Source organism: Lagopus leucura, unplaced genomic scaffold (genome assembly GCF_019238085.1).
Source record: "Lagopus leucura isolate 7727_CA_CO unplaced genomic scaffold, USGS_WTPT01 Super-Scaffold_100001, whole genome shotgun sequence".
In the NCBI taxonomy this organism is placed as follows: domain Eukaryota; kingdom Metazoa; phylum Chordata; class Aves; order Galliformes; family Phasianidae; genus Lagopus; species Lagopus leucura.
The window spans coordinates 93,370,496-93,382,702 of record NW_024962262.1 but is presented as its reverse complement, the minus strand read 5'-3'; the positions used below and the strand labels follow the sequence as shown (position 1 = coordinate 93,382,702).

The 12,207-nt window shown below is 40.0% G+C and overlaps 1 non-coding gene across 1 annotated transcript; it reads left to right on the top strand.

Annotated features, from left to right (window-relative positions):
* Positions 1-1,930: 1,930 nt before the first annotated feature.
* TRNAI-AAU lies at positions 1,931-2,004 on the top strand. Its single transcript has one exon. It is a non-coding gene; the product is annotated as a tRNA-Ile (tRNA).
* Positions 2,005-12,207: the final 10,203 nt, after the last annotated feature.

Here is a 12,207-nt window from a genome sequence, read left to right as displayed (position 1 = left end):
AGCAAATAAAAGAAATGTCATGGCAGCTAGGATGGCAACACCAGTGAATTATTCTTTAAGGAACTAACAGATACCTCTAGATTAGCCACCCTTGTGCTTATGGGTGACTTCAATTTCGCAGATGTTAACTGGGAATACTACATAGCTGATATAAACCTTTTAAAAAGGTGTTAACAGCAAAAGGAGAACTAGAGATAATGTTGTTCTGTTACTTGGTGAAGATGGTCGCCTCACAAACAGAGATGCAGACAAAACAGAGATGCTTAATGCCTTCTTTGTGTCTGCCTGTCTTCAACATTAGTGATGAGTTCTGAGGCCTCTGGAGCCTTGAGATAGAGGATCCTGACTGTAGTAATGATAAACTCCCAGCTAACTTCTAATTTGTGCAGGGTTTACTGCTCCAGCTTGATGCACGTAAATCTATGGGGCCCAACGAGATTCATTCCAAGGTACACCCAAGAGCTGGCTGATACAATCACCAGACCCCTCAATTATTTTTTAGTGTTCTTAGGAATCTGAAGAGATCCCATCCAACTGGAAGCTGGCAAATGTTTACTCAGTTTTCATGAAAGGCAAAAAAGAAGGCTCCAATTGGTTGCATGGCAAAATTATGGTGGAAGATTATTCTACAACTTATTGAAAAACACCTGAAGGACAGTGCTGCCATTGGTCACAGCTGACATTGTATGGGAACTGCTCAGTCACGGCCTGAACCTCTGATTGATCACCTGAGGCGAGCAATGAGTCAGCCAGAGGAGCACAGGTGAAGACAACTCTAGAAGGCCTCCTAGACCTATTTAAGAGCTGGCTACCAGTGGGAAAGGATCTCTTCTGGAGATTGCCTCTGCTGGTGTTTTGTGAGTGAGCCCAGGATAGGGGTAAGCCTTCTGCTTATTCTCTTTTGTTTTCATAGTCTTCTTTGCCTAACTCTCTTATTTTGTGATTATAACATCCTAAAATTCTTTGATTATACACATGAATTGAAGAGGGGGAAGTCCAGCTTAACAAACTTCAGTGTTTTTTATGGTAAGATTACTCTAAGTAGTTGATCAAGGGAAGCTAGTAGGTGTAATCTCTTTGGATTTCAGCAAAACTTTCAGTACTATTTCTCACGGTATGAAATGGATGAAGTGTCCGGCTTACAGGTAGACAAAAACATAATACAGTAGGTGAGCAATTGACTGATGGGTTGGGCTCACAAGATTATGGTAAATGAGATTACAACAGGCTGGTGGCCAGTCAATAGTGGGGTTCCCCAGGAGTGTGTTTTACAGACAATTCTTTTTGAGTCCTATACCCATGTTATTTATGAAAATGTTTAATGCATACTACGTAAGTTTGCAGGTGACACTAAAATGGGAGGAGCTGTTGACTGTTTCAAGGTCAGAGAGTCCTTGAAGGGTGAGTGTGACAAGTTAGAGAGCTGGGCAATCTCCAATAATGAGAAAGTGCCACATTCTGCACCTGGGCCTGGGAACTCTTGTTAAACCTACAAACTGAGGGATAGGAGACTGAAGAACAGCCCTATGGAAAGGATCTGATGTTATGGCAAGTTGAATGTGATCCAGCAGTGTGCCCTGGCAGGCCAAAGGGCCAATTGTACCATGGTGTCCATCAGGCCCGGCACTGCCACTGGGTGGAGGGAGGGGTTGTTCCACTCTGCTCCTGCGCTGTATGGTCTCACCTCCTTCTGCACTGTGTGCATGTTTGGGTATCACAATCCAAGAAGGATGTAGAACTATGTGAGACTGTCCAAAGGAGGGCTGTGAGGATAGTGAAAGGTCTAGCTAGAGCATGGGAATCCAACCTTTTGGCTAGGTGTGCCACATTAAGAAGAACTGGGATGGTAGCAGAAAATAGCTTTAATTAGCAGCTGTTCTAGGCTGCGTGTGATGCAGGGCTCAGAGGGTGTTAGTTTGCGTCAAAGGGCGGCCGGTTAGCTCAGTTGGTTAGAGCGTGGTGCTAATAACGCCAAGGTCGCGGGTTCGATCCCCGTACGGGCCAGTTGTTTTTCGAGGCTGAGGAAAAGCGAAGGCTTTTAAGGGATCTGGTGTGTTAGTTTTGGAGCCATCTGAACGAGAGGCGGCAGTGTGCCCAGGTGGCCAAGAAGGCTAGCGACAGTCGTGGCTTAAGTCTGAAATAGAGCAGCCAAAAGGAGAAGGGGAAGTGGTGTGTGAGGGGTGGTCTGGAGCACAAGCCTTCCGAGGAGCAGCTGAGAGAAATGGGGTTGTGTAGTCTGGATAATGGGGGGAGGCTAGAACATAAAAGGAGTTTTAGTTGAGAGGAATTCAGCGACTTCTCTCAGGTAACAGTGACTGGACAGGAGTTATGGTGGGCTCTACAGGTTGTGGCAAGTTCAAGTTGGATGTTATGGGAAACTTATTCTCTGAAAAGTGGTTTGTCTTCTCCAACTTTAATGATTCTGTGTATAAGGAGCAGATGAGATCCCGTGTTCTGTGCAGCCCAGAGCAGAGGTGGCCTACAGCCTCTCACGAGGGGAATGGAGGGGCAGCACTTACTAACTTGATAGGAATTTCCCATGGTCACACGAAGTAGATACTGGAGACTCAATATATTTTAAAAGAAAATCCTCCCCCAACCCCCCTTCCCCCTTTTCCTTTTTAATGTAAAGGTACATATTCTGAATTCATTTAGAATTTCACTATTGGCTGTGACATATATTATTATTTTTTCTGTTTCCTCTCTTATGCTCTTGACCTATCTTATTTTCTGACAGTCATTTTGTATGAGTGATGAAAAGGATTCAGTGTAGTTTGAAGCAGAACTGTTATTCTTGGAAAAAAAATAATGTAAAGTGCTTGAGGAAACATGCAGAATTCATGTAGTTTCATTGTTCAAGGAATGAGATAATCATTCTTGAGAAGTCCAGGGTTTAGACATCAGCTGCTGGTAGACCATAGTGGCCCCTGACTTTTGCCTTTTCTGTAATACAGTCTAGGCTAGGACACTAGAAGATGCCGGTTGAACTCCAGCTTAGGCAATAAAGAGTTATTTCTCACTTCTGGTGTATACCTGTTCGTGCAAATTTATTCTCTTTTAATGTGCCGTTATAGTATTACTGTCATCCTGATGTCTTCTTAAAGTTCTGAACAATCTTGCAGCTTCTTTAGGTATTTTTCTAGATTAATGGAGAACTACACAACTTCTATGTGGGGAATTGTTTCAACTGGGAGTTGAGTAGTGTGCTGAAGTACCGTGATGCATGCTGAGGTTTGGTGTAAGGACTCTCTTGGAGGTGATGGACTCCTTCCAGTTAAAGCAAAGAGTTTTTGGGATGAAATACCAGAACTTGGAGGAGGCAGCATCTTAAGGTCTAGGTAAAATAACTTCTAAATATCACCTGAACTGTGCCTACTGCTGTACCATTCTTGATTGCTGAATCTATAGCAAGGTAAACAAACAAGTAGCCTTATAATAGAGGCAGTAGAATCATAGAATCACAAGGTTGGAAACGATCTAGAAGATTGTCCAGTCCAACAGTCTCCTCATCACCATTGCCACCACTAGCACTAAACCACATCACGCAGCACGTCATCCAGACGCCTCTTGAACACTGCCAGGGGTGACGACTCCACCACCTCCCTGGGCAGCCATTCCAGTGCCTGACCACTCTCTGAGAGAAAAAGTTCTTCCTTATGTCCAACCTAAACCTCCTCTGATACACCTTGCAGCCATTGCCCCGTGCCTACCGTGTCCAGTAATGGAAAACTTCATCAGATATCAAGATTTTCCCTAGAAGGTGAAATAGAAAGTCTAATGACAAGTGGCTTAGTTATGTTATCTTAATGTAAAGGAGAATTTCCTTAATTTCTTAGTAGCTCCTATGGATTAATATAGGCTTCTACCTTTATGGGTAGAGTAAGTGTACACACAGAAATTGTAAGGGACATGGACTCTCAACGTAGTACTCTTTTTTCCCCTTAATTACAGCTTGCATTTATTGCTGACTCTTTTTGTATCAGAACATGAGTGAAATGCAGGGCTATCTTGGCAATTTCCCTTTTCTTCAGCTGTTCTGGAGGGACAGGAAGGTGTTTACTTTAAAAGCTAAAAGTGCTGCCTTGTGCCACTGAAGAGCTCAGCAATACTGCTTGAGTCTGGTCATTTTCTGAGATGATGTAGTGAGGCTTCTAGTATAGCTTAAGGGGTAGAGCGGGTAAGTAGAATCCAGCGGAGTTTGTGAATCTCCCTGGGGCAGTGAAACTATGAGAAACTAATATTTGTAGCTGATTTCTAATATCTACAGTTCCCATAGTGGAAGGTTTATTCCAGTTCTGTTTGAATGAGCTGAATCTTTCCTTTAATTCGTGACAATAAAAAATAATAAGCAAAAGTGCATTTTGTCACTGGTAGCTTGGTGCTGATTGGAGATAGTGGAGAAAAACCTGCAGAGCTTTTTCCCAAGTACTTGCAGTTTTCTTGATTGTTGTTGTTTTCTTCTGCATGGTGCAGAAGTGAGAAGTCTCCCAGACAAGAAATTGAGGAGGTGAATAGAAATTCAGGTTCTACTGCATGCTCCCTAGCAGTCTGGTTCCTGTTCCTTGCACTACCTCAAGGCCTCATGGTGCAGAATTTTCTCTAAATCTCCTTTTGTCTCCACTCGTGAGGGTAGTATTTGCTGTAGTAGTTTCTACCCTGATGTGTGCTGCTTTTTTTTTTTTTTTTTCTTTTTTTTCTGACCAGGAGGGTAGAACTGAGTTCTGAGTGGCAGTTACGCAACTGTGAGCTAAATTCCCCTCCTTACGTAAAGGTTGCTAGCAGAGGCTGTCAAGTATGGGATGTATACTGAGGAAGAACTTGAAGTTGAGAGGCCTCAAGTTGTTTTGTGAGAATGGTAAGAGTTTTAAAGTGAGCAGCTGCCATTACTGTGGTGCTTGTTTGGGTTAACAAGTTTCCATGTCTAACTTCACAGAGAAGACTGCAGGGTTGGCAGGGAAGAATGGAAGAACTGCTCTTTTGGAAGGGATGCTGAAAGCCATCTGATTTCCTGTGGCGCTGCAGGCTTATAAGCCTGCCTCCCACTGGTGCTTTGTAGAAGAATTCTGACAAAGCTGGATTTCTAGTTAGGTTTTCATTTACATCCTTGATGATTTTTATATTTGTTTTTGGTGAAAGATATTTGATAAGCTGCTTTATGCGTTTAGATGTACTGGGCATCTGTGGAATTGGCCTTTAATATATAGCTGAAATGAAGCCAGGGTATAAAACCAGTAAAGAAGGACACTTTTGATAGTTTCTGGAGTTTCTGTGTGCTTTGCTGTTTACAGCAATATGTGCTTATGACTTATGAGCAAATGCGTGTTAGAATCTAAAGATATGTCTTTCTAGTGATATAGATTGCAACAATTCCAGAACAGCCAACGTTCCCTGCAAATAAAGAAGAGGTTGAGTCCTATGAATTTACTACTTTTATTATTTTAAAATTGCTACTGCAATTGTTGTAAGTGCTTGGAAAGCAAGTTTAGAACATTATTAGAGACTTGTCCCTTGGGGCATGTCTTTTATAGAATTACTGGCTGCGGAGGAATGCATTTATATCGAAAGAGCAAGGATGGAAAATGTTTTAAGTAGTACAATACTGAAAGTATGACCTCGTGCACCTTCACTGTCATATGAAATGAATGGCACTGCCTAGCAAAGGATTTAAGTCCCTTTTCACCTCCCTTATTTGGGCACTGATTGTGTGTGTGTATATAATATATATATGTCTATGTGGAGAGAGAGAGAGACTCTTTAAAAATTCTTAAGGCAATAGGCTTAATAGAGTCTCCAGCTTAATCTGTTTAAACATGGCAGATATTTATGGATATTCTGGTGAACTAGAGTATAGTTTTTGGTTTTTCAGCATTCTCTCTCCTTGCCATGTCACATCGCATCTACAGAGACCTTTCTTCACCTTGCTGACAGCTGGTGCAAAACACTTTCAAAATATGAATTCTGAATTGCCCAAAAGTGAGATTCCAGCTGTACTGCTGGAAAACTCCTGCTGTAAAGGTCCCAGTGGGAAGATTGAGAACTTTCGCAGGGAAAGAAGTGTCCTGTACATATTTTTGGCTGTTGATGTTATGTTAAGTCTACGTAAGAGGTAACTGCAGTCTTGCAGAGCAAGTGTGAATGTCTAGTCATTGATGTGGGGCTGGGAATCTACCTTTTTAGATGCTGTAGTAAAACCTTCCAAGTGTTTCATATTAGCTTGCATGGGCAGTGTAATCCCCATTCCTTGTTTTCCTGTGCAGTAGTGCTTTCTTGGATAAGAGCTTTTTCTGTCATCCCATTTTTTTTGTTTGTTAGACATTTCCATTTATTCTCTGTATTCTTCTTTCATGAGATCTGAAAGTTCTTTTTAAAGTGTTTGATTACTTTGCTCACTCAGTTTACTGAATCTGCAGCCCTAGTATCAGTGCTGTTCAGAAAGACATTGTGCTCTCATTAGGTTCTTTCAGATTGTCAGTCTGTAAGGAAGTATTTTTGCATGCCCTTTTCTTTGAAAAGGTAACCTTCTTCATAACGATACGGTAGAACAGGCCAGCACCCCAGAAATCTCAAAATGGATGCAGACTGGCTGGAATAGCTTTGCTTTTTTCTGTCTTTCTCTGTGAAAAGGTTTGCCAGTCTTAATTACAAACCCTCGATGTGCATCTTGAGGTTTGCAGCATCTGGAGCACAGTGCAATGATTTCCATTCTGCATGAAGCATGCAAATAAGTGGCAGCTTGAACTTGCGCTTTCTTCTAATGGTGGCTATGTCTTCTGCATGCACATTGCCTCATCAAGCCCAAGTAGATATGTGCCTCCTTGTTGCATCGTGACAGACAAGTTTTCAGACTCCCTTAGCTTTTAAAGCAGACGGGTGGGTTCTCTTAGGGTAAACCTGACGTAGCTTCAGTGGTTGAATTCCTAAATTAAATCAATATATTCTAATTGGAGAAATCCAAGTGAATCAAGCAGCTATGCACAATAGGGGACAGAAGGTCGGAGCTCATTGCTAATATTCATAGATGATCTTTGTAGTACTGTATTTTCAATCCTGCTACCCAGTCCTGTTCATCACTTCATATATTGCTGAGGTAGCTCTCTAAATGGACCAGTTGTGCCGCATGCCTGCAATATTATTTCAATCCGCACTGTCTGGGGGTAGATTTCATAAAGTGTATTGCAGAACAAACATTTAATTGAACAAATGGGAAGGCTCTCTAGTTAAGAAGGCTTTGCAAATGACAAGCAGTGTCCAATTTCCATTCTAATGGTTACTCCAGGGCTTTAAAGTATGTTTGAATTCATCTAGTGGAGGCTGATGGTATATTTGAGGCAGATGGCTTTGTTCTGCAAAGAAGAAATGTGTCTTTTGCTATAAATCTTTTTTTTTTTTTTTTTTTTTTTTGCAAAGGATTGATGTGATAAAGATGTGAATATTACTGAGAGCGCTATTTTAATAATTATACTACCTTATGTTTCCCCTCAAGAATATGGTTAACTGACTAGGAAAATCTATTCAGAGTTTTTATGCTTAACTATAACAGTTAGAAACACCCTTTTCTGTCTCTAGCAGAAGATTGAAGGGTAGGCATGTTATTAAACAAAAACGCAAAAACCAGTCCTTAGAGAAGCATCACAGCCTCTAGAATGGTATTGGACCTTATGTAAAATTAATCTCCATCACACAGTATTCTAATTTTTCAGAGGACCATGAGGTCACATGTAGACCTACCCCCCTGTATGTTATCTAATTTTTGGGGCAGTTAGCAATTAGAAGATGCTGAAGTTCTTTCCGTTATACTGGTGGTTTTTTTTTTGTTTTTGCTCAAAGCTTCAATGCCTTATAAATCTTAATGCCTGTGAAAGCTCAGCTGTGAGGCAGATTATTTCTCAGTCACTGAACTGAGAGTCACTAATGCAAATGATGGGTGAAGAGGTGTTAGTGAATGCATGGGAGATGAACAAACCTATAGAATGAGTGAAGTGGAAGAGTCTTAAGAATGTGAAATCTCTGGATGGAAACATATAAACAGCTCAGCTCTGGAGCTCATCTTTTAGTCCACCATTTAAAAAGAAAGAAGTGGGAACAAAGGACTGAATGTGCTGCGTACCTTCAAGAGGCGCTGGAGATCTCCTCTTCATAATTAAATGCAAGGACATTTGAATTATTTTCTAAATGTGCACTAATTATTGAGAAACAAAACAATCTCTCATCCTAGGTTTGTTTTTTGCTATGAAGTCCAGGTTCTTGCACTTGAATTTATACACTTTTGAATACTGGCATATGTCTGTCTGAAACTTCAAAATATGCTTGTCAGAACATGTTTTCTAGGAGCAGACTTGAGACTTCATTGTTGAGTATTCAGATAGTTGGCTTGTTGTTGTTGTTACTTGGAACAAGTTTTAGTAGTGAGTTATGAAGATCTGGAGAAAAAGAGAGACATAATGGAATCACTGACAGATGCCTTAACTGCTGTAGTGTTGGCAAGCACCAGCCTTGTGTTCATAAACCTTCTCAGTAATTCTTATTTGAACAGTAATAAGCAGGTATTGACTTCTATTGCATTCAGCATCAAGATTCATTGACCTGAGAGGTAAATATTGTTGAGAGTGAAGCCAGGGTCAATATAACCCTCAAGGGGCTGTTAATCTTCTGTAGACTGAAAAGGGAGTCAATATTGCTATCATTACATAATTCCAGGGTAAAAATTTCTATTGTGTGTGCACACAAAGGATAGGAGAAAACAGCTTCCAGCAAATATATGGTGATTTCACTCATGTCTGAGTGTAGCATTTAAGTCATAACATGCTTATTTTCATAAAAATATTCTAAAATAATTATCTCTTGTGGTGCAGTCTGGATTTGGGTCAAAGGTTAAGGAAGGCTGTGGGATCTGTTAAGAGGGAAATGGCATTCCTCAGATGTTTTTTACTTGTGGACATAATCCTGTCCAGTGCTGGATGTCTTGATCTTAATGCAGGAGAGTGTGGGAGTTGCTGCTGTTACTTCTAAATAGCCAAAGCGTGCTGCTTTGCAGACTCAAGGCTCTAGCACTCACAAGATAAGTTCTTGCCTTTAGCATAGCTGGTAAATTGATTAGTGCAGTGTCGTCTTGAACAATTATCTGAATTGCAGTTAAATCTTAGTTTTGAACTTTGTGTCACAGTGCCTCAATTTGTTTCTCCTGAGGCCTCTATTTGATTCTCCTACTCTGTTCCTTCTGTCTCTTGGCTTGGGTAAGAAGTCTTAAACTAGTAACCTACATAAATAATTAAGTTCTGTGAATGCATTGCCTTTCAAAATTAACTATGTGCTTTTGGAGTATGTGTTGTGCTCCTGGGAGGGTCTTCTGATTCATCATCACACAGCACCAAGAACCATGGTGTTGCAGTGAAGCCGAAGAACTGCCTGATGAATGTACGCCAAGTGCTATGGTCTGGCTGGTTGCAGTAGAGAGATGGGCTGTCTGGAAGGTGCTCCTGGGCTTCAGGAATGAGAGAAAAATTTGAGTTTCACAATGTCTAGCCCATTCCTTGGTGCTTCAGCAAGGTTTGAAAAGAGGATGCTTCTCACACTAGTTTACGATTTAGTATTATTCCCACTATGTGCATCTGAAATAGGATTTGCCTTTTGGTGAGGCTCACTGCCAGCCCTGTGACTGTAGTTAGTTTGGTCACGCTCCTTAATGTTCTTTCTGGGTAAATATTGTCAACTTTTAAACAGCTGGGCAAAGATCACATCTCACTAGCAAAAAGACTGGCTATTCCCAATTCGTGATTTGTTTTTCGTCTTGTATTGAAACAGCAGCTTACTTTCACTCATACATGTAGGGAGTTGAAATAATGTTGTGTGACTTGGGAGCCTGCACGTAAACATAGTGGATAATAGGTAAGGATCAGTAAAAGCAAACAAGCTTGCAGACAAACCCTTAGGGTGAATTTTCTTCGTATAAATTATTCAGTGAATAATTTGCAAACAACTTATACGTATCAGCAAAGAATGAGTTTGGTTTGTGAATGAGTCAGAAAGAGGAAATAGATTTGAAATCACCAGGCCATTTACTCATGAGAAGTAATTGGACTGGCTCTTGTTCTCCCTTAGGGTAATCTGTAACTCTAAAAGAAAATAATCATGTATTAGAGTTACATAAAACTCTTTTGGCAATTGGTTACATTAACATCTCTGAGTCTATGCAAGCACATGTGTTCTGTTACTGCTATTGAGAAGAAATTTCGAGTTTTAAAATATGACACTTAAATGATGTTAACAGGGATGTGTCTTACAGGAGTTGGTATGCAGACATGAGCATGGTTTCAATGCAAAATGTTGATTTAATTGCATAAATAATTTGTTAAAATATATATATTTTTTCCACTTGTACTAGTTTTTGCACTTTATGTTTACACAACGTTAATGTCCTAGAAAGAAAGATGTAGGAATTGACATTATTTGTAATTCTGCATCTTATCTGGATACTCCACAATGAAGTCTCAAGTCTGCTCCTAGAAAACGTGTTCTGGCAAGCATATTTTGAAGTTTCAGACAGACATATGCCAGTATTCAAAAGTGTATAAATTCAAGTGCAAGAACCTGGACTTCATAGCAAAAAACAAACCTAGGATGAGAGGTTGTTTTGTTTCTCAATAATTAGTGCACATTTAGAAAATAATTCAAATGTCCTTGCATTTGATTATGAAGAGGAGATCTCCAGTGCCTCTTGGAGGTACGCAGCACATTCAGTCCTTTGTTCCCACTTCTTTCTTTTTAAATGGTGGACTAAAAGATGAGCTCCAGAGCTGAGCTGTTTATATGTTTCCAGCCAGAGATTTCACATTCTTAAGACTCTTCCACTTCACTCATTCTATAGGTTTGTTCATCTCCCATGCATTCACTAACACCTCTTCATCCATCATTTGCATTAGTGACTCTCAGTTCAATGACTGAGAAATAAGGTTTATTATGGTAAAGCAATGGATTTAGGTGTGTATGAAACTGGATTAATGTGGTGGTACTGTGCCTGTAGCCATTTAAAGCTCTGGCAACTCCTCCTGCCCCTTTTTTCTTTTTCTGCCCTGTTCTGCTTCTAGCTATCTGATTTTCAAGAAAACTTTTTACACAGAAAAATGTTTCACTGGCTCTTTAAATGTCAAGCCAGTATTTTTTGTGCTGAACTTTGCAGGCTGCCTGCGTTGTATTCTACAAAATGTGAATTAGACTACTGCGTGTTATTTTTTTTTTCTTCCATGGTTTCCTTCTTAAATGGTACTTTTTATACTTTTATTTTCTTCATTTCCTAATCTGAATTTTCATCTGCAGACTTCAAGGTACTTTTGCTTTATGAGAGATTATTTTCAACCCAGCTTTCTTATCAGAAGATGGTAAAAGATCTGAAAGACAGTTTTTCGTGTTAATGCTGTCCAGAGAGCTTCCTGAAATTAAATATCGTGTACAACATTCAGGACTGCAAAGCATGCTGCTTTTTATCTAGATGCATGTTAGTAACAGCTATGAAAAGTTACAGAACAAAAAACACTTCCATGTTTTCCTTCTATGCTTAATGGAGCTGAAATAAAGAAATTGCAAAATTGCAGTGAATGTTATTTAACCCCCTTTTTTTTTTTTTTAACAAATTAATATTTTGTGGAAAATCTAGTGAAGTAATGGTATTTCAGTGACTGTGAGTCACCTCCAGTGGTGCTGGTTTTGACAAGCATGGCATGCGGGCTCTTGTTCACTGCTGGTGAAAATGCATAGCTCAGTGGTAATTATGTTGGGGAAAAAAACTGTTTTGCCGCTAAGAATTTGCTGTATTAAGTAGTGTTATTGTGCTCTTTGTATCTGTTGTGGTTTCCATGGAAATAAATAGGCAATGTTACTTTAGGACTACGTAGTGCTATAAGGTAGTTTCCTGGCATTCTTTGGTCAAAGAATTGTATCAGGAAAAGTTGGAGAGAAGAAGAAAAAAAAGGTGTGTTGTTGCTACGGTTCTGGCTGCTATTGAACACTAGTAACAGTAAGCTTTGTTACAATTCTTAGGGGATTGGTGCAGTTCCTCTTTCCAGAGTTAAAACTACCTGTATTTTAGTCAGGGAAAAATAGTGCAACGATGATCTGCTGAAATACCTATTTCTGCATCAATCCTACGTTAAGGAGGCAGACGTTAACTTGTAATAGATAGAATATTTGAAAAAGATGCTGTATGGATGATTC